Genomic DNA, 6000 nt, shown 5'->3' with positions numbered 1-6000 from the left:
ATTCAGCAGAGAAATTGTTGTTTTCAGTAAATAAAATGAGTTCATCTCTTGGTCTCCATTTATTTAAAACAATTTTATATTGCCCTTCATCTCAAATTTACAGGCACTACTGAAGATAAAAATAAATACTGTAAACTTTCAAATGCTGTTATATATTTTTTCATTCTAACAAAACTACAAGCAAAACAACAATCAATTCTGTTTGTTTCTTGTTCTATATTTTATATAAAATTGGACTTAGGGTACTCTAACTTATGATCCAAAGAGAATGAAGGATAATAGTTACTGAAACTAGGTAGACTTTTTAAACCTGTTTAAAAACCAGTTACTTTAATTATAATTGTGACCACGCCAAACAAGCATAATCAATTGCTTGTGGTGATGAGAATTATAGCCAAATGTATCTGAAATACTCTGCACTTTAGCTTTTTTTCCTCCATGGTATTTCATACAGCAGAAGTGAATGGGATTTAAAGAGAAGTACCTAGAGAAAGCGAACATAAGAAAGTTAGGCAAATAATTTTTTTCCCTAAGTCACAGACTTTGACCTTAAAATCAGGATAAACATTTTATATATGAATTTCTATTCCTCAAACTTGTCAATCAGAAAGGTCAGCAGTTCAATGATTTGAATCCCTAGCGCCGCGTAACAGAGTAAGCTCCCATTACTTGTCAACTTCTGCCAACCTAGCAGTTTGAAAGCATGTAAAAATGCAAGTAAGAAAATAGGGACCACCTTTGGTGGGAAAGTAACAGCGTTGTGTGTACCTTTGGCCTTTAGTCATGCTGGCCACATGACCATGGAGATGTCTTAGCACAGCGCTGGCTCTTCGGCTTTGAAACAGAGATGAGCACCACCCCCTAGAGTCAGGAACAACATATGCGAGGGGAACCTTTACCTTACATACTATGCACAGGTAAATACAATGCATTCAGAAAATATTGAGACTCCCTTCACTTTTCTCAAATTTGTTATGCTGCAGCATGATTCTAGTTGTTTAAATTCTTTTTCTCTCTCTCATTAATCAACACTCAGTACCCCATACTGACAAAGTGAAAACAGAATTTTAGAAATGACTTAACAAAATTGAAGGGGGTCTGAATGCACTCTACAACCACTAGGAGATAATTGTAAACTTGGAAAGGCAATCTGTGGTGCATACAACTTTTGTATTTTAGTAGATGCGTACACACCCTGTAGTACCTTCTCCAACTGCAGGTCCCTTAGATGCTGGAATTATGAATTCCAGAATTCTCAGAAAGTAAGGGGATTCTGGAGGAAAAAGCAGGCTTGAATTGTATACGCTTGAAACATGTTTGTATGCATATATCACCAAGTAAAAGCACTGTGAACGATATATAAGTCTGAGTGTAACACAGGTGCTATGTGAATTTGATTTCCCCATTGACTTTGCTTGTCAGAAAGTCATGAAAGTGGTTACATGATGTTGGAACACTGCAATCTTCAGTTGAGTCAGTTGAGTCCCCATGAACTTTGATCATGGGGATGCTGCAATGGTCATAAGAGTGAAAAACAGTCATAAGTCACTTTTTTTCAGTGCTATTGTAACTTTGAACTGTCAGTAAATAAGACGAGCACTACTTGGGATTGTTTCTTCACCATAATAGAGAGACACAGCTCTATTCCACAAATATTGGGTTTAAAATGGAAGCTGCCAGGATATCAGAGTCTCAGAAGGATTACACATGCTTCTAATCTCTCAAATTAAATTAAGCCAACACTTTTCATTTACTGTTTGCTAATGTACTACTCAACTTTAAAGACAAACAGCTTTGCATATGCTCAAAGTCATTGTTTATGCCGGGATGTGAACAGAGGTGGTATTCAGCTGGTTTAGACCAGTTCTGGTGAATCGGTAGGGGTAGTTTGAGTAGATTGGAGAACCAGCAAATACCACCTCTGGTTGGACCCACCTCCCACCCCCGCCGTTCCCTGTCCTATATTCCCTTGGTTTTTAGCTCAGCTGCTTTGCAGGGCAGAGCAGATTGCCGCCCCTCAGCTGAGCTAAACAACAGCTCAGACCACCAGCTCTGACGCCGAGGACAGTCTTTGAATGCTGTGTGAATGCACAAGTGTGCTCACATAGAACTGGTAGGAAAATATTTGGAATCCCACCGCTGGATGTAAAATATAGTTTTATAAACAAAAAATACCCAACAATTTTATATCTTAGAATTCCAGTTGTGTTGTATTGTATTTACAGCTGTGGATCTAGCAGCTAGTTGCTAGGAGGATGGTTTGAGAAATAAAGTGAGGAGGAGGGAGGACAAGGGGAGGTTAGTCTGAAGGTATTGATTGCATGACACACCGAACCATAACTAACAGCCATGTTTTAGTTGAACATATTGTGTAAACTCAACCCCTACAGTTAATTTATGATTCAGTGAGTCATGCACACCCATATCATTAAATAAATCGTGCTTAAACTAAGCATGAGTAAGCATATTGTGTTGACAATGAAAATATTAAGGAGGTGGGTAACTTCTGTCTTTTAGGATTCACTATCAACATTAAACGACCTCATGGCCAGGAAATATGCCACAACTAGCACACAACAGAGTAGGAATAAAGGTCTTGGAAAAGCTATTGAAATGTTATAATGTGTCTATCCCTACAAAGATCAGAAGTGTATAGGGAAGGGCTTTCTTTACTTGTTCTTTACTCTACGGAAGTGAAAGATGGGCTTTGAAGAAACAGAATATTCATGCGCCTTTGAACTCCAGGATTAGAGATAATGCCACATACAACTTAGAAACAACGGGCTCATAGAACAAATTAGTTCAGAGTTCTCATGTAAAACCAGGGTCAGTGTCAGGGTTCCAAGAAACACCACCAACAAAAAAGACTCTGAGTCTAAGCATTCCTCAAAGTTCTACTTTATTAAAGATGTCATATTGGCACATCTGGGAAAACCCGAATCTGAAAGCTTCCAGGTTTTCCCCACCCAAAAGAAGGTCTAAGTCCCTGCCCCAGCACCCACAGGTCAATCATATGATCCAATCAATGCACTGTCCTAACTGGAGATACTCCCCAGTCACACCCCTCATGGTGTAGGGCAGAGTGGCCTTGGCTCTCAGAGAAAGGAATGTTGACTATATATCTCCTCAGCGTCATGCAATCCTCCCTCCCAGTTTTCCACAGCACTAAATGTGGCAGGCCTGAAGATTCAATGCCCAAGAGGGCTTCCAGGCCTGACATCATATTGTCATATTTGCACATGTGAAAGCCCTAGCACTCTTAAAAAAAGTTTATAATGTTGGGAAAAGTAGAAGGAAAATAAGAGCTGCAGTAGGTTGGATGATAGCTACAATGTGTGACTTTTGGAAGAACTGAAGGATAAGATTGGAGACAAACATAGAATAATAGAGTTGGAAGGGACCTTGGAGGTCCCTCTGCTTGAGTAGGAGACCCTATACCATTTCAGACAAATGTTTATTCTGTCTCTTTTTGAAAACCTCCAGTGATGGAGGCAAGCTATTCCACTGGTTGATTGTTCTCACCATTAGGAAATGTCTCCTTAGTTCTAGGTTGCTTCTCTCCTTGCTTAGTATTATCCAAGTTATGTGGTGCTAAGAGTCCACACCTTTGTGGTACACGATTGTGTACCAAAATCTATCAATAAACGTATCTCACATCCATTGAACCAAGACACCAAAAAGTTTCCTGCCTAAGTAAGGCATAAATTGGAAGCTTGTGCCCTTCCAGATATCACTGAATTATAACTCCCCCAAGACCAAGCTAATGTGTCCAATAATGAAGATTGCTGGCACTTATAAATCAGCAGTATTTGAAGGTCCAGAAGAACCTCTATTCTCTAGGTTTTTTTCCTTTTCTAATGGTTTATCATAATCGTCATCAGCTGCAATCAGCATGACCAACCCAGATGCAAACGATTAAAGCATCTGGAAAGTACATTTACTGATTGCAGCACTTCCCTCCAATTATCATTTTCAGAAAAAAAAAATTTTTTTTAAAAAAAATCCAAACCTGGAGCATTTTTTCTCCTTTACTCAGAAAACTAATGGTGTCCAAGTAGCAGTCCAAGGCAGGGATCTCACCGCTAGGGGATCGAAGGTTAATCAGGACCTTTACTTTTGCTACCTCAGTTCACCTACTCAGATTTACTCTGAAGAAGAACTATAATTGGTAAAGTGAACTGAATTTACTCTCAAGTAAGTGCACTTAGCTAAAGGCTTCAGGGAAGACTTCTTAGAGCTGGAAAAGACGCAAGTGAAAGCACATCTGGGAGAACATTCTGCGTTCCCGTGAACAGCTGGACTCAAAGGATGAGTAACAAATTCTTTGATTAGCCCCACCCGGGCGGCTTTCAGGATCGACTTCGGATCAGGCAAGAGGGTTGTAGCCAGACTTTCTCCAACACTGAGAAACCAATCCGCTGGTGCGTCGGTTTCCTTTTATCTGCGGGAATTAAAAAAAAAAAAACCAAAACCAAAAACCCGATTCGGATTTTCCGACATCCTGTCGTTTCGCAAAGCAAAAAAGCTTCAGTCTTACGCACTCCGATCCTATACCGCATCTCGAATATGTTTCTGCCTATGGCCGGGTGGCAACTGCACGGCCCTGGACATGGCTGCTTCCCAAATGCTGGGTTTTGCCTTTCCCTACGCCGGCTGAGCATCCCACCTGCTCCCACCCATTCCCGAATAGCGGCGGCTGGCAAAAAGTGAAAGCGGCCGAGAAGAGGACGCACGTATCCAGGACTCTCGCGCTCGTGCCTATCGCCGAGGCGGTTTCCCGCGCCCCTTTCCCTACCGTTGCTAATCAGGTCACCCCAGGATAAGAGGGGGCAGCTGCTACTGCTGGGCTATGCTTACTCCGAGAAAGGCGAGCCTCCCTTGAGCCTTCAACGCGATTTGGCGGCAACGGCTTCTTGCTTTCGTCGAGGAGGAGGCGGCGGCTAGGAACGAGTTAAGCGCCGGCTCTTTGCCTTTCCTCCGGTGAGGGGATCAGCGGTGAAATTGCTGGCTGACTCGGGAGAAAAAGGAAGAGAAGACTGGTTGCGATGCCCCAACTCCAGAAGACTCGTTGATCTGCTATATTGCATGCAATATTGCATGCATACTGTTTGCCGGTTTTTTTTTTTTTTTGCTTCATTCCCCCCCCCCCCGCGCTCTCCTCTGAACCCTCCCATCCCCTTCTGCGGGACTTTCGCGGCGCGTGTTCAAGCCCTGGAAGGAGCCGCTCGTGCACACGCGCGCCCGCCCATCCTCACCTAGATCCAGGGTTGCTTGCTCGGCTTGCTTAGATGCAATTGCTGGCGCTGCTGTTTCCTTCCGCACCCGAAAGTTTCCTCCGCCTGAAGCAGCATCTGTGCAAGTGGATAGCGCTACAAAACCTCTGGCGAGAAGCGTTTTTCTCGGGGCGCGTCCGAATTTCGGCTTAACAAAGATCCGTTCCCAAAAAGAGGAAGAGGAGACGCTGGAGTAGAAGAGACAAATCCCCGTTCTCCCCTTTTATTTTTTCCACCCCACCCCCCTTTCTTGAAGGATTGTCGGATAACGAGGAAAAGGGGAAACGGCTCTCGATCGCGGGAAGCCTTTTATTTCATTCTCTGCCACCACCACCACCGCCGCCCCTTTGCTTTTTTTTTAGTGACCATTCATCTCGGGGGATTTATTTGTGGAGAATAACCAACTAAGAGAACCAAGCCAACTTGGAAAGCGGGGGGGAGACCCCCGCCTTCCTCGCTCTCTCCCATCCGCTCCAACGTTGTCCGTGGGTTTCCAGTGTTAAGGATCGCTCTCTGGGTTTGCCTTGATTTTTCCCCTCCGCGACCAATATCCAAAGGCACTGTGGAATTAGAAAGAAGCCGATCACCGATCTCGCGTGTGTGTCTGCGTGACACCCGGCTGGTTCTGTTTCAAACGGCGCCGAGAAGAATTCAGGCGGCGTGCAGGTAAGGGAAAGAAAGATGCCTTTTCCCTTGGATTTCCCTCTCCCCCCCCCCCTTTTTTCCC

General features: G+C 43.5%; 1 protein-coding gene and 1 long non-coding RNA gene across 2 annotated transcripts in view; one reads left to right on the top strand and one right to left on the bottom strand.

Annotated features, from left to right (window-relative positions):
* Window positions 1–2882: 2882 nt before the first annotated feature.
* LOC148045450 (uncharacterized) lies at window positions 2883–4997 on the bottom strand. The gene is made up of 2 exons (XR_015696582.1): window positions 4858–4997; window positions 2883–4441 (listed from the first exon to the last, which is right to left on the bottom strand). It is a non-coding gene; the product is annotated as an uncharacterized LOC148045450 (long non-coding RNA).
* A 420-nt stretch (window positions 4998–5417) lies between these two features.
* LINGO2 (leucine rich repeat and Ig domain containing 2) overlaps window positions 5418–6000 on the top strand; it is a 773861-nt gene continuing 773278 nt past the window's right edge. Inside the window, exon 1 of the mRNA XM_087716140.1 lies at window positions 5418–5939. The gene's annotated coding sequence lies outside the window, so the exon portion shown is untranslated. The remainder of the gene's footprint in view (window positions 5940–6000) is intronic.

The sequence above is a fragment of the Thamnophis sirtalis genome, unplaced genomic scaffold, assembly GCF_051295495.1.
Source record: "Thamnophis sirtalis isolate CommonGarterSnake01/CBP01778 unplaced genomic scaffold, rThaSir2_p1.2 scaffold_5, whole genome shotgun sequence".
Classification (NCBI taxonomy): Eukaryota; Metazoa; Chordata; class Lepidosauria; order Squamata; family Natricidae; genus Thamnophis; species Thamnophis sirtalis.
This window is presented reverse-complemented; position numbering and strand designations above follow the sequence as displayed.